The sequence below is a fragment of the Thermobia domestica genome, chromosome 7, assembly GCF_964235325.1.
Source record: "Thermobia domestica chromosome 7, izTheDome1.hap1.1, whole genome shotgun sequence".
NCBI classification, from domain to species: Eukaryota; Metazoa; Arthropoda; class Insecta; order Zygentoma; family Lepismatidae; genus Thermobia; species Thermobia domestica.
The window spans coordinates 31,307,777-31,324,700 of record NC_137460.1 but is presented as its reverse complement, the minus strand read 5'-3'; the positions used below and the strand labels follow the sequence as shown (position 1 = coordinate 31,324,700).

At 33.0% G+C, this 16,924-nt stretch overlaps 1 protein-coding gene across 4 annotated transcripts in view; it reads left to right on the top strand.

Moving 5' to 3' along the window:
• Window positions 1–16,924, top strand: part of LOC145689980 (uncharacterized) — a 49,667-nt gene that overhangs the window by 16,576 nt on the left and 16,167 nt on the right. Inside the window, exon 1 of one of the 4 annotated variants that reach the window (XM_081764417.1) lies at window positions 15,681–15,809. The exons of the other annotated variants lie outside the window; for them this stretch is intronic. The gene's annotated coding sequence lies outside the window, so the exon portion shown is untranslated. Of the gene's footprint in view, window positions 1–15,680; window positions 15,810–16,924 lie in introns of those variants that run through there. 4 annotated transcript variants of the gene reach the window in all.

The window sequence follows — 16,924 nt, the reverse complement described above, 5'->3', positions numbered from 1 at the left end:
CTGACAACACACAATTGCTGCACGTGTTCCAAATAAACAGAAATAAAACACTGAACTGCTGAACAAGTCTGTACTATTCATAAAAATAAATACTTTACATGTTATGTTTCGATCTTCTTATCAAGTTCCTCATCAGATATACAGTCACCTGTTTTATATCTGAAGTCTGTATGTCTGATGATGATCTTGGTTAGAAGATCGAAACGTAACCTGTAAACATGTAAAGTATTTTTATGAATAGTACAGTCTTGTCCAGCAGTTAAGTGTTTTATTTGTAACGTTAACAGGTGTATCAATATATCAACATATGTATCTGTTTAATAGCAACAGATTTGCTTCACTAAAATTCAAAAAGGAACCCCGGAGGAATTTCAAGTTATAGCTGACAGATTTATTAAATTTGCTTGTAAACCCTCTTACGTTTTAAAGGATAATTAGCAGGTAAGGCATGGTGCAGACTAAACACTGAAATGAAAAATATACAATAAGTTTTTGTTTACGTATGTATGTAGCATCCTGTAAAAAAAATATTTTTTAAGTGAGTTTCCACTCTTTTGTAAAAGGTTTTCTTTAAAAGTGTAATTGTTATTACATTAAATATGTAGCTTTCTGGAAAGAAATACATTGAAATTACCTGAAAATATGTTAAGCATTGAATTTGGGATTTTATTATTGACCTAAGGAGCTGTGTGGGAGAATGAACTAACTCCAGTGGGCAAACCAAGAACAATGTTAATGTTAAAATGGCTGCAATTTACAGTCATTCTAAAAGCGTTAATGTATTTATTTATTGCTCGCGCATGCAAATAGAACTTCTTTTCAAAGCACCCTAAGTTTTATACAGTCTTTTTGTAACGTTTGCGTCAACGTAATAAAAAACCTGCATTTAAGTTTAGGACAATACACGTAGCAATTTTTCTTTAGTTCTGGTTGTTTTGGGATGGGTTACACTGGGCAATATATTTGTGAATTTGAGAGGGAATGATTCCTTTCGTTATGCTACGCTGAATCATTAGTCGTCTTCCTTTCTTAGCAGTATCACACATTGCTTATATTTATAACATTCCTTGCGGTGTTTGATAGATTTCCAACACACATAATTCATGATAATCACTTCGAAATAGTAAGAAGTTAAACGATTTCTTTGTACTTCCTACAGGATCGTCCCATAAAACAGGATTTCATTGTTAACAGAATGTACTTTTTGATTTATTTGCTCTTTGTGGGAATGTGGGCATATAGATTATGGTCATAAAATTCCGTTCAACTCACTAGTTTATGAAAGAGGCTAGGTTAAGCTTAGTTTCGTTTACGATGTTACAAGAAATCTCGGCGAGATTTAATAGGATTTAATCAAAATTATGTACCCGGGCATGTTACGGTAGTTGGTTGCCTTTTAAGAATGCATTTGCCGATACCACTTACTGAATTTGTTCGAAACTTGTTAGTTGGATAGTTTTCTAAGTGTATCGCAGTTTCTTAGATTAGTTGTTCAAATTTTATCCACCCGCGCCTCCCATACAATATCACCAACGTTATATTATTTGCCAGGAATAGTAAGACAAAATTGGAGTCGATAAGTTGCAACTTCCTTACTTACTCATTCCAGAATTAAAGAGGACGTTGTAGCTCTATGTTATTCAATATGAAGTAGAAACAATTGTGCAATTGTAAAAATTATGCTATCTAACTTCAAAATGCCTGGTAACTAAATACAGGAAACACATGGTAGAAATCACTTTATATTATATGCTGTATTTATTTCGTCTCTCGATTATTAAAGAGAAGAAAAGAACTGTTGCTGTGTCACATTATTATGTTTAAGTTTAGTTTTTGCCCCACTAAGTGCGTGGCACGATCCAATGACGGAACGCGGCTACTTTATATAAAATGTTAATATTGTTCTCCTAACAAAGACATCTATTTAATTCAGTTGAGGTTAGTAGTATGTATTGATCTACTAGCACTTGAAATTTCATACCAAAGGGTGTGTTCGTAATGGGAATTTCATTATTTGTTAGACCACATTTTACGTCATGACCACAATTGTTCTCTGCCTAACCCACAATGATGTAATAAAACGATTGTGCAGGACCGATTTTTCCTCTTACTATGTTCATATGATATTTTCAAAAATAACAGGTTAAATTTAGAAAATAATTTATCACTCTTTTACGGCAAAATAACATTTATATCATTATTATTCATATTATATATGGATGGCCCGGCTAATGGCTTCAACTCAAATTCCAGGAGAATCTTCTTATTTGCAGATGACTGTAAAACCTTCAGGGAAATGAAAAGTACTGAAAACTCCCACCTACTTCAAAACGACATAGATATTTTTTCCTCTTCGTGTAAAACATGGCTCTTAAAAGTTAGATCCCTATAAGAGTAGATCCATAACATTTTCCCTAAAGAAAAATAGCATACAAACTTCATACAACAACATACATGGATCATCCATCACGAGAGTCAACAGTCATAAAGATTTCAGAGATACTTTTGACAAAAAACTAACTTTTATGGAACATATAAACATTATCACTAAACAATCGATGCACCTTCGAGGGCTTTTGCACAGGTTAACAGAGATACATAACTTCCCCTCCTTGGCAACATTCTACAAGACAATAATTTCTCCTAAATTAAAATATTGGTCATCTATCTGGATAATGGCAGCCTCTACAAACCTGTCCCGTTCTAACTCAGTTCTAAACTTCTTCCTAACAATAGTATGTTTCAGAGTGTTTCGCACATGTGCAATGACAAAATACAAATTGTTATGAACACTAAATATTCAACTAGCTGACGCTTGTCATAAAATCAGTGATGTCATGCATCTCTATAAACTCAGACATGGCCAATTCAGATCCGAAACGTTACTCTCAGGATTGTGTTTCTGAATTCCATCTAGAAAAACACGTAACACCCATCTTTTTTTTTTTTTTTTCTACGATTTAGACTGTCAATAGTTCAAAGATTTCTGTTCTACAGTGTCCCTAAGCTATACAATGAAATGTCACATACACTCGTAGATTTATTTAATTTCGAAACTGCATATAACTGCACTACGACCTTATTTTAACGGATAAATTCTAGTCAACTATTGTCCAATTTTCTTGTTATTACGTACATATTATTATTATTATCTCTTAGATTTGTTAGATAGTCCACTCTAAACTGGCATTCATCTCTATCTGGAATTATGTTTGTAAATCAGTAAACAACATTTTCCAATATATCATTACTATCACTCTCTAATTCTTTCCTGTAGATGTTTCTTATTTATGCACTTTATTTGCGTTTAAAATAAATATTTTATCTCCTTTTTTGGTCATGTTGCTGTATTCATACTTACTCATACACACAAAAAAAGGTTCCTATTCTTTTTATGTCCATGTCAGGCGGCACCGCAACTCTGAATTGCAAATTACCATTGAACCAGATCTCGAGAGAAGTGAAGAAATAACAAAAATACGCGTAAATTTTATTGTTTTGATGAGGATTGGAGAACTAAAGCTATAGGCTGCAGGCATTCTTTTTCTCCAAATGTACTATATTGTACTGGTAAAGTTTCAAAATATTGGAAAGACTATTCATCGTTCCTCAATAGTTTCGCCGTTGTCAACTTGCAACACTTCCCTTATGAAGATTTGTTTACTATAGTGTGTAGCAATTTTTGTTCTCTAAAATCATGTTTCTTACCTTGACAGTGAGATGTATGCATATTAAATATTTACTAAACGTACTTCGTTTTGCTATAAGACATTTGCGCTCCCAATTTTGTGAATATTGATACATTTATTCTTCACTGCTACTGAACGTACTTTAGGTCAAACAAAAAAATAACTTGTATTTACTGTCTAGACATTTATAGGAGGTATCAAATAAAGCCGTCTCCAGTTGCATTGGAATCTTCCGTTCATTCAGGAATCTTTTGAGTAGCTGCAACATGTACACTCATGCCAGAATTATTGTAGCATGCCTATAAATATGTTGGGTAGAAGTATAATTTGATAACGAATTCGCCCGGTATTTCTTATAATGTTTGTATGAGTATAATCGACAAAGACATGTATGTTGCAAATTTGATGTCAAAAGAATAGTAAATAAACAAAATGAAACGAAATTAAAACTTTCTTGTCCATTTAGCAACATTTTGTGTAACTCACTCTAATTTTCGTATTTATAACTATTTTCGTATGAAATTGACCACGAATATACATTTCCCGATTATACACATGGTGTCAGTATTAGAAGTATCCTGCAAAATCATTATCAAATTATATTCTTACAAAAATACAGCTATAGATATGTGACAATAATTTTGAACATGAGTGTACTTGCCTAACTATTTGTTATGTTCATACGGCTTATTCCATAAATAACTGTAAAAGGTTTAGAACATGTGAATTTCCTTATGAAGCTGATGGTGAGAATTTTATTTTTCCTACTCTTTATTGTATACGTTCGAAACAGTTCGTTTATACAACTCCCTTCATTAAAAGTAACACACTAAAATTTTACTTTTATTAAGATATTATGTTTAAAACTTCCAAAAATGGAAATTGTTTCCAGTAAAAGCATCACAGGTGAAGGTATAAATCGAAAATTACCCTTTTTGACCACGCAGTGAATAATTATGTTTTCTGTTCATCTCTGTTATCTCCAGGAGTGCGAAAATTCGATGCGCTCAAAGGTGGCTCAGTGGTAGAGCGTTCACCTCTGGTGCTTGGGGACCCGGGTTCGATCCCAGCCTCCGCCAAGTGAACTTTGTGGTGGACACACACCGTGCTCGTGGGTTTTCTCGGGGTTCTCCCGTTTCCTCCCACTCTCTTCATTCCACCATTTCACTCATCTCTCATTACCACCGTCTCCTTTAGCCTAACCGGCATAAGCGTGGGACGTAAAACTGAAAGATTTCATTTCATAAATACAACTCTCATAATATTGAAAAACGTCATTCAGTCAGACAGGAAAACTCCTCACGTCTGTGACACACACACACACAAATAGGATTTCCTACGAAATATGTCGTAACATTTTTCCGAAGATAAATCGTAAGATATTTCCTAAGGATTTATCTCTTAATGTATAGACGGCCTTAATCATGATTTTTCTTAGCCCTTCGACACCCATAGCAGTGCTACAAAGAGAAAGTAGTGCATCAGCGTTTTTGATTATTATATTCTCAGGTTAACAAAAAGAAAATTTCCTTGTTTAACGTTAACAGTCAACACACCATTGCTGCACGTCTTGCAAAGAACAGAAATAAAGCACTGAACAAGACTGTAGTATTCATAAAAATAAATACTTTACATGTTATATTTCGATCTTCTAACCAAGATCCTCTTCAGACATACACTCTTCTGTAAAAAAGCCCACTTGCTGTTCCATGTTGATTTCCTTCCTTCTATAATTCTTCCACTTCTGCACAGCCCGTTTCAGCTTCGGGCCCATTTCGAACTGACAACACACAATTGCTGCACGTGTTCCAAATAAACAGAAATAAAACACTGAACTGCTGAACAAGTCTGTACTATTCATAAAAATAAATACTTTACATGTTATGTTTCGATCTTCTTATCAAGTTCCTCATCAGATATACAGTCACCTGTTTTATATCTGAAGTCTGTATGTCTGATGATGATCTTGGTTAGAAGATCGAAACGTAACCTGTAAACATGTAAAGTATTTTTATGAATAGTACAGTCTTGTCCAGCAGTTAAGTGTTTTATTTGTAACGTTAACAGGTGTATCAATATATCAACATATGTATCTGTTTAATAGCAACAGATTTGCTTCACTAAAATTCAAAAAGGAACCCCGGAGGAATTTCAAGTTATAGCTGACAGATTTAATAAATTTGCTTGTAAACCCTCTTACGTTTTAAAGGATAATTAGCAGGTAAGGCATGGTGCAGACTAAACACTGAAATGAAAAATATACAATAAGTTTTTGTTTACGTATGTATGTAGCATCCTGTAAAAAAATTATTTTTTAAGTGAGTTTCCACTCTTTTGTAAAAGGTTTTCTTTAAAAGTGTAATTGTTATTACATTAAATATGTAGCTTTCTGGAAAGAAATACATTGAAATTACCTGAAAATATGTTAAGCATTGAATTTGGGATTTTATTATTGACCTAAGGAGCTGTGTGGGAGAATGAACTAACTCCAGTGGGCAAACCAAGAACAATGTTAATGTTAAAATGGCTGCAATTTACAGTCATTCTAAAAGCGTTAATGTATTTATTTATTGCTCACGCATGCAAATAGAACTTCTTTTCAAAGCACCCTAAGTTTTATACAGTCTTTTTGTAACGTTTGCGTCAACGTAATAAAAAACCTGCATTTAAGTTTAGGACAATACACGTAGCAATTTTTCTTTAGTTCTGGTTGTTTTGGGATGGGTTACACTGGGCAATATATTTGAGAGGGAATGATTCCTTTCGTTATGCTACGCTGAATCATTAGTCGTCTTCCTTTCTTAGCAGTATCACACATTGCTTATATTTATAACATTCCTTGCGGTGTTTGATAGATTTCCAACACACATAATTCATGATAATCACTTCGAAATAGTAAGAAGTTAAACGATTTCTTTGTACTTCCTACAGGATCGTCCCATAAAACAGGATTTCATTGTTAACAGAATGTACTTTTTGATTTATTTGCTCTTTGTGGGAATGTGGGCATATAGATTATGGTCATAAAATTCCGTTCAACTCACTAGTTTATGAAAGAGGCTAGGTTAAGCTTAGTTTCGTTTACGATGTTACAAGAAATCTCGGCGAGATTTAATAGGATTTAATCAAAATTATGTACCCGGGCATGTTACGGTAGTTGGTTGCCTTTTAAGAATGCATTTGCCGATACCACTTACTGAATTTGTTCGAAACTTGTTAGTTGGATAGTTTTCTAAGTGTATCGCAGTTTCTTAGATTAGTTGTTCAAATTTTATCCACCCGCGCCTCCCATACAATATCACCAACGTTATATTATTTGCCAGGAATAGTAAGACAAAATTGGAGTCGATAAGTTGCAACTTCCTTACTTACTCATTCCAGAATTAAAGAGGACGTTGTAGCTCTATGTTATTCAATATGAAGTAGAAACAATTGTGCAATTGTAAAAATTATGCTATCTAACTTCAAAATGCCTGGTAACTAAATACAGGAAACACATGGTAGAAATCACTTTATATTATATGCTGTATTTATTTCGTCTCTCGATTATTAAAGAGAAGAAAAGAACTGTTGCTGTGTCACATTATTATGTTTAAGTTTAGTTTTTGCCCCACTAAGTGCGTGGCACGATCCAATGACGGAACGCGGCTACTTTATATAAAATGTTAATATTGTTCTCCTAACAAAGACATCTATTTAATTCAGTTGAGGTTAGTAGTATGTATTGATCTACTAGCACTTGAAATTTCATACCAAAGGGTGTGTTCGTAATGGGAATTTCATTATTTGTTAGACCACATTTTACGTCATGACCACAATTGTTCTCTGCCTAACCCACAATGATGTAATAAAACGATTGTGCAGGACCGATTTTTCCTCTTACTATGTTCATATGATATTTTCAAAAATAACAGGTTAAATTTAGAAAATAATTTATCACTCTTTTACGGCAAAATAACATTTATATCATTATTATTCATATTATATATGGATGGCCCGGCTAATGGCTTCAACTCAAATTCCAGGAGAATCTTCTTATTTGCAGATGACTGTAAAACCTTCAGGGAAATGAAAAGTACTGAAAACTCCCACCTACTTCAAAACGACATAGATATTTTTTCCTCTTCGTGTAAAACATGGCTCTTAAAAGTTAGATCCCTATAAGAGTAGATCCATAACATTTTCCCTAAAGAAAAATAGCATACAAACTTCATACAACAACATACATGGATCATCCATCACGAGAGTCAACAGTCATAAAGATTTCAGAGATACTTTTGACAAAAAACTAACTTTTATGGAACATATAAACATTATCACTAAACAATCGATGCACCTTCGAGGGCTTTTGCACAGGTTAACAGAGATACATAACTTCCCCTCCTTGGCAACATTCTACAAGACAATAATTTCTCCTAAATTAAAATATTGGTCATCTATCTGGATAATGGCAGCCTCTACAAACCTGTCCCGTTCTAACTCAGTTCTAAACTTCTTCCTAACAATAGTATGTTTCAGAGTGTTTCGCACATGTGCAATGACAAAATACAAATTGTTATGAACACTAAATATTCAACTAGCTGACGCTTGTCATAAAATCAGTGATGTCATGCATCTCTATAAACTCAGACATGGCCAATTCAGATCCGAAACGTTACTCTCAGGATTGTGTTTCTGAATTCCATCTAGAAAAACACGTAACACACATCTTTTTTTTTTTTCTACGATTTAGACTGTCAATAGTTCAAAGATTTCTGTTCTACAGTGTCCCTAAGCTATACAATGAAATGTCACATACACTCGTAGATTTATTTAATTTCGAAACTGCATATAACTGCACTACGACCTTATTTTAACGGATAAATTCTAGTCAACTATTGTCCAATTTTCTTGTTATTACGTACATATTATTATTATTATCTCTTAGATTTGTTAGATAGTCCACTCTAAACTGGCATTCATCTCTATCTGGAATTATGTTTGTAAATCAGTAAACAACATTTTCCAATATATCATTACTATCACTCTCTAATTCTTTCCTGTAGATGTTTCTTATTTATGCACTTTATTTGCGTTTAAAATAAATATTTTATCTCCTTTTTTGGTCATGTTGCTGTATTCATACTTACTCACACATACAAAAAAAGGTTCCTATTCTTTTTATGTCCATGTCAGGCGGCACCGCAACTCTGAATTGCAAATTACCATTGAACAAGATCTCGAGAGAAGTGAAGAAATAACAAAAATACGCGTAAATTTTATTGTTTTGATGAGGATTGGAGAACTAAAGCTATAGGCTGCAGGCATTCTTTTTCTCCAAATGTACTATATTATACTGGCAAAGTTTCAAAATATTGGAAAGACTATTCATCGTTCCTCAATAGTTTCGCCGTTGTCAACTTGCAACACTTCCCTTATGAAGATTTGTTTACTATAGTGTGTAGCAATTTTTGTTCTCTAAAATCATGTTTCTTACCTTGACAGTGAGATGTATGCATATTAAATATTTACTAAACGTACTTCGTTTTGCTATAAGACATTTGCGCTCCCAATTTTGTGAATATTGATACATTTATTCTTCACTGCTACTGAACGTACTTTAGGTCAAACAAAAAAATAACTTGTATTTACTATCTAGACATTTATAGGAGGTATCAAATAAAGCCGTCTCCAGTTGCATTGGAATCTTCCGTTCATTCAGGAAGCTTTTGAGTAGCTGCAACATGTACACTCATGCCAAAATTATTGTAGCATGCCTATAAATATGTTGGGTAGAAGTATAATTTGATAACGAATTCGCCCGGTATTTCTTATAATGTTTGTATGAGTATAATCGACAAAGACATGTATGTTGCAAATTTGATGTCAAAAGAATAGTAAATAAACAAAATGAAACGAAATTAAAACTTTCTTGTCCATTTAGCAACATTTTGTATAACTCACTCTAATTTTCGTATTTATAACTATTTTCGTATGAAATTGACCACGAATATACATTTCCCGATTATACACATGGTGTCAGTATTAGAAGTATCCTGCAAAATCATTATCAAATTATATTCTTACAAAAATACAGCTATAGATATGTGACAATAATTTTGAACATGAGTGTACTTGCCTAACTATTTGTTATGTTCATACGGCTTATTCCATAAATAACTGTAAAAGGTTTAGAACATGTGAATTTCCTTATGAAGCTGATGGTGAGAATTTTATTTTTCCTACTCTTTATTGTATACGTTCGAAACAGTTCGTTTATACAACTCCCTTCATTAAAAGTAACACACTAAAATTTTACTTTTATTAAGATATTATGTTTAAAACTTCCAAAAATGGAAATTGTTTCCAGTAAAAGCATCACAGGTGAAGGTATAAATCGAAAATTACCCTTTTTGACCACGCAGTGAATAATTATGTTTTCTGTTCATCTCTGTTATCTCCAGGAGTGCGAAAATTCGATGCGCTCAAAGGTGGCTCAGTGGTAGAGCGTTCACCTCTGGTGCTTGGGGACCCGGGTTCGATCCCAGCCTCCGCCAAGTGAACTTTGTGGTGGACACACACCGTGCTCGTGGGTTTTCTCGGGGTTCTCCCGTTTCCTCCCACTCTCTTCATTCCACCATTTCACTCATCTCTCATTACCACCGTCTCCTTTAGCCTAACCGGCATAACCGTGGGACGTAAAACTTAAAGATTTCATTTCATTTTTTCATTTTTCGATGCGCTCGAAAGAGAATTTGATTGCTTTAAGCTTTGTCTCTTTTCTGTAAAAGAATCATATGTGTAAATTTATAGCAAAGATTAGTAGCATGAAATTTTATTACACAGAGACTTTGTACTTTGTCATATTAATAGAACATGCTTCGTGCATTTTGTGACTGAGAGAATTCTGGGTGAATCCGTATTGAACTGTAGAGAACCTGTAATTGCAATTAGTGTTGTAAATAGAAAAAATACCGTTCGTATTTTTTCAGAAATGTACGTTTTTTTAGAAAAAAAACATTGGCTCTCGTTTTTTTTTCTAAATTTCGTTTTTTTTCAAATAGTCATTTTTAATGTATCTTACGTCTATTTAAGTATGAAATATTTTTATGTAGGTGTAATCACCGTAAAATGCAACATAAATTAAACGCTAGATACTGATACGCTACAAATATTTTACAATTTATATGAATAGCATACCTACTAACAATTCGGGTTGCAGCAGTTTTCATCAATATCAACTAAGAAATAAAAGTAGAAATGAAATTTTGTTTTTTCGTGAACGCAGGCCTTTAATATGTACGAAAATAATGTCTAACTTGTCTAAAGGTAAAAACTAATACTAATTTGCCTAATAGTATTTTTCTAAATATCATATATAAATAATTTGTCGACTAGATATATATGATATGCAGAGCCGGCTCTACCATATCTGTAACACCTGCATTTGCATGGAGCGGCAAGTTTGGAGGGTTAGGCAAAATCTGTTATAAGTAGAGACCGGATGGTTAGGCATTAAAACTTGGAAAATAGTCACTTAAAATTTAAAAAATAAGCAGTAAAATAGGCACTAAAATAATGAAGAAAATAGATTCGTCATAAATAGTGTTCAAAGAATATAGCAACATAGTCTTCTTTCATTCTATATGTAAAAAACAAAGTCACACACACACACACACACACACACATATATATATATATATATATATATATATATATATATATATATATAGAGAGAGAGAGAGAGAGAGAGAGAGAGAGAGAGAGATTGTAATGTACCATGTGCTTGTGTTATTTACAGTGTATAAATTATACATATTTTCCAATTAAATCTTATTTCAAAGAAAATGCATAGAATACGCAACATTAGGCACTAAAGCAATTATTTAGGCAGTGAGGGGCAAAATAGGCAAAATAAAGTTGGCTTAAATCGAAACTATAATCCCCGATATAAACTTTAAAACGTCATTTTTGATCATATCTTTAGCATTAAAGAATATGCATTTTGCCTAACATCCGGTCTCTAGTTATAAGTATATTATTTAAATTAAATATTTCTTGTTGGAAACAGACTTCATGATGATGGTAGTTACATTTACTAAGCTGACCTATTTCAATACTACATTCATAAATTATGTTTAGGTTGCATTAGTTAAAGGTCACATGGACAATGCTAAAGCAAATGGTCGAATCAATCCTAGCACAAATTGCTTGTTTTCAAATGCAGGAATTCAATTCTCGAATAGTAGCGAATATCTGTTCCATTTAGTAAGTTATCACAGTTTTGATATGACAACTAGTCTTGTTTTTGTCAGAAACAAGTTCCTTATCATTGAAGATAGAAACAAGTTTTTTTTAAAAAAAATGTTAATAGATGTAGAAGAAAAATCAAGAAATAAAGATAAAAGAGCTAGTTGCACTGGTATTGCAAACCGATACATTGAGATTGAAGCTCGATATTGAATTCTATAAAAAGGATTACCATCTCTCTTCTGTAGATATGTTTGCTTTATCTTTCACTAACATAATAGATAAATTTAAAAAAACAGACACAACGGGATTGCATTTTCAGTAAGTATTTAAGCCTTTTTGAGTGCGACTACCCTCCCCTTCGTTGTTCATGCTGGAGTAGCATGCTTAAAATCATGACTTTTAAGATTTATTCTTTTTGGAAAAAGGGGGAGCCGGCATATTATGCCATTGCACGGGGCGACAAATTGCCTAGGGCCGGCCCTGATATGTATATACATGACATGAATATATGATGACACAATTTGAAGTAATGCAGGGTGCTTCAAAATCAATATTAGGGTTTTAAAGCTTTGTAGTATCTATTACAATTAACTTACAATTATAAATATTATATGAAATGAAAGAGCAACTCAGTTTTGTACGCAAGCATGTACATGCATTGTTTGTTCTCTCTGCCGTTAGAAAGAGCAAGTAGCAAAGATGGAGACTAGAGAGCAGAAAGCTTTTTGTGTTTTAATAAAGACTGAATCTGTACAGTACAACCGTCTGTGTGAAGAATATTAAGGAGACGCTTGAAACTACGTTCTTATCGTTTGCAGTTGCTACAGGTCTAAAGCCTACAGACTACGGTTTACGTGCCAATTTCGCAAGTGAAATATTGCTGCATAACAATGAAGATTTTCTGGATCGTGTCGTCTTCAGTGATAAATCAACATTTCACCTAAGAGCTAATGTGAACACTCATAATGCTTGCATCTGACCGTCTACAAATCCTCAGGAGATGGTACAGTTGAAACGAGACTCCCCTAAATTGAATGTGTTTTATGCCATATGGCGGAAAGTTTATGGCCCTTTCTCGCCTATCGACTAGATGTGTACCGTGTGACGAATGAATCTCACATCGAACACTTGTAGCAAAGACTGTTTGAGGTGCTCTTTTACTTGATGCATTGCTTATAATTGTACGTAAAATGTAATAAGTACTACGAAGACTTAAAACCTCGATATTCCTTTTGAAACACCCTGCATTTCTCACCAAGAGTGCTGGAACTAAGATGTAAAAAGGAGGGAGAATTTTCCTTATAAAGTTATTGTTTACAAAACGATATTATTATTAGTCGAGACTATAACTACAACAACAACACGGGTTAGTAGTCAAAAAACTGTAATTAAATGTACACTAGGTGGCCCAGGTGGTCAAAGTGACACGTGTCACTTTTTTAAATCGCTCCTGTGTGGACACTAATTAAGATATCGAGATATTATTCTTGTCAAATATGGTTAGCCCATACTTTATCATATTAATTTATTTTTCTTCTGGTGTCTAATTTCCTTCTCAAATTTCACCCCAGTCAAAAATTCGAGAATTTTCTAATTTCAGATTTCCTTTACTTTTTTCCCTGTAGCTTCCTTCGTTGTAGAAAGACCTCCTTATGACTTGCCAGGTAGATACCTCGGATGGATACCTAACTGTTGACATCAATTGGAAGGGCCTGCGCGTAGTGTTACTAATTAGGGAAATTAAAACTTTCCTAAATTTGAGCAAAAAATTCGAGATTTTTGTTTATAAATCCGTACCTATACGTCCGAGTGCAAGTCAACTTACGCCAATCGAACATTTGTCCTTACTTAACAAACGCAAGTACAGATCGTTACAATGGGATAATTAGGGGGCGCACGAAAAATTCGTATTTAGGTTCTAACCCTTAATTTTTTCTAGTTTTCCTCTTTTATGTTTACCGTAATATATTTTTGGTAATTAGAAGCTTTGTTCCTTAAATATCGCCATAATACTTGTAGGATATATTAGTGGTGTACCAATGTTTAATTTAAGATAGTTTGCGTCTGTCTGGTAGCAGTGTTGCCAGCTACAGAAAATTTTAATTCCAGATTTTAGGGGAAATTTTGGGAAAATTATCTGTTTTGTCTCCATTATTTCCCTCTTGTTGGTTACATCGGAACAAAAGTACCAGTATCTGGAAGTCTCGTTTTTGCCCTACACAACACACTATAGAAAGTTTCAATAGGATAATTAGGGGAAGTGCAGTTGAGTTTTACAGTAGACTTTGTTCTCTAATTGGAAAGATAACTGTGATTTTTTATAGGTAACTTAGAATGAGATATTTTTCATTGACATGCTTACTTTTTAGATATCGTCACAATACTTGTAGGATGTATTAGAGGGATATCAAAGCTTATTTTAAGATAGTTTGTGTGTGTGTGTCTGATAGCAGTGTTGCCAGCTACATAAAATTTTAATTCCAGATTTTAGGGGCAAATTTTGGAAAATTCCCATTTTGTTTCTATTATTTCCCTCTTGTTGGCTACACTCGAACAAACGTACCAGTGTCTAAAAGCTTCGTCCTTAGCCTACACAGCGCACCATAAAAAATCACTAGAATAATTAGAAGAAGTACAGTTGAGGTTTATAATAAACCATGGTCTGAAAATAGTAAGAAAATGGTGAATTTCTGAGATAGAATGAGATATTTTTTTTTTAATTTCATGCTTAACTGTTAGATACCGCCACGGTACTTGTAGGATATATTATTGGTGTACTAAGGTTTATTTTCAGATAGTTTTCGTCTGTCTGATGGCAGTGTTTCCAGCCAAAACAATTAATTCCTGATTTTAGGTGAAAATTTCGGAAAATTTCCCTTTCCTCGCTATTATTTATCTCTTGCTGGCTAAATTGAAACAAACCTACCACTACCTGAAAGCTTCCTCTTTGGCCTGCAGAACGCACCATAAAAAGTTTTAATAGGATAATTAGAGAAGCTGTAGCCCCGGTTTATCTGTTGATTTTTGCTTCTGAGGCGTAAAAAGTGTCAAAATTTCATGTGTATGATGAGAGAGAATTTTTTCTTTCCCTCTTTGAATGAAAGCCAGCGACTTCAGTATTTCACTGTACCTTGTCGACATACCAAAGAATTTTTTAGATGACTTGAAGCCATATAGCAGCAGTGGTGCTAGATACCAAAAAAAAAAAAAATGAAATTCGGTTAGGGAATTTTTTGTTAATTTTCACCCCTACATTTCTCTCAATAATTTCCCACCCGTTGGCAACACTGCAATACAACTTACACCAAAAAATAGCCACATTCATTTTCTAAGAAACAAGGCCTTAACCATATCAATCGAATGAATGGTTTTTGAGCAATAAGTCACAAACTGAAAATGTAGGAAAACGCCAAAAAATGACCTCGGTCCGAAAGGAATAATCCCACAATTTTGCTCGTATAGGTACAAAGAAACAAACGATTTGTAAGTTACGAGGGCTTCGACTCAAGTTCTGTTGATTATTTCAATAATCTGCAACATAAATCAATAAATAATAGTTGCCAGAAAAAAAACAGACATTTGAAAAAAACATGAAAAAGAACGATGTTTTTTATTGAAAAAAAACTTCACAGAAAAAAAACCGTTTTTTTACAACACTAATTGCAATACATATTTATCAATAATATTATGTCTAATATGGAAACTAGATTTCTTTTAAGAAATCGTTTCCAGTATACGTCAGCGCTGACTCGATGTATGGGAGTTCTAATCACTTGAAGTAATTTTGCAGGGAAACTTTTACAGGCAAATTTCAGCAATCATATAGTACTTAGTAGAATTTATTTAAATCCACCACACATGTTTCAGAAACAACAGAAAATAGAAACGGTAAGTGAAACTTGAACCTACAAAATAAATGTTGTAAGTCCTAAAGACATATCTATCAAAAACAATAAAGTAATCTAACTTTTTTTTGGTAAATCTATTTTTCAGGTATTGTGTTTTCGTCTCAGATGTCCGCTTTAAAAAAATCAATGTTCGAACTCACGCTGATGAATTTAGTGCATTTGAATTCACCATCCAAGATAATGCTAGTTCAACAATACAGATATATATTAACGAAGCACAAACTTAACGAGCAAATCCAATTAGCCATTGTCTGAAATTAAAGTTTTTTTTCTTTTATTTAAGTGTGAAATAAAAGATTTGAATGTTGCACTTTACAAATTATGTTGCTTGTAAATATCTCAGATAGGAAAATAGTTAATTTGTAACATTCGGACACAATTCTAAATTACTATTCTAAGACAACCTACAATCCTTTTATATAAACCGATCGAAATATATATTTTTTCAATAACAATTCTGATGTAGTTTTAAGAAAACTTTTTAGTATCTACATCTAAATTTAAAAAAAAAGAAATCTATAAGAATAATAGCAAATACTTCTGTCTGCAACATATAAAATAACACTAATTAACAGGAGTTTTACTTTCTATTCAGACGTTATAAACAATATAGGTATAGATTACAACAGTTATTAATAAATATTCAGGTTTAAAAATTAAAAAGATAAAATAATAATAATTCTTCACGTGTATATAAGATATTTTAGGTGGAATACTGTTTACGTCAATTGTTTAATTTCCCGAAGGAATATTACTGTTATTTTTTATCTTGTTGATGTCAATCAATGGCAAAAGTGTTTATATACACGAAATGGTTGTGTATTTTAGCTATGGCTGTTCTCAGATCTATGGTAAGCCTTAAATGTAAGAAGAGAGAAATGAGCTAGTTGTAAAATAATCAAAGAACGATTATATATATATATAAATTCATAAATCTAATAATAAGAATAAAATATCACACTAAAATTTATCAAAACAAATAATACTGAATTTTAGATTCCAAAATTCAGTAAGTTAATGAAATGAAAACTGTTTGAAACGCAGTAAAACGTGAGTCGCACACGATTAATAACTTTCAAGAAATCAATATTATTC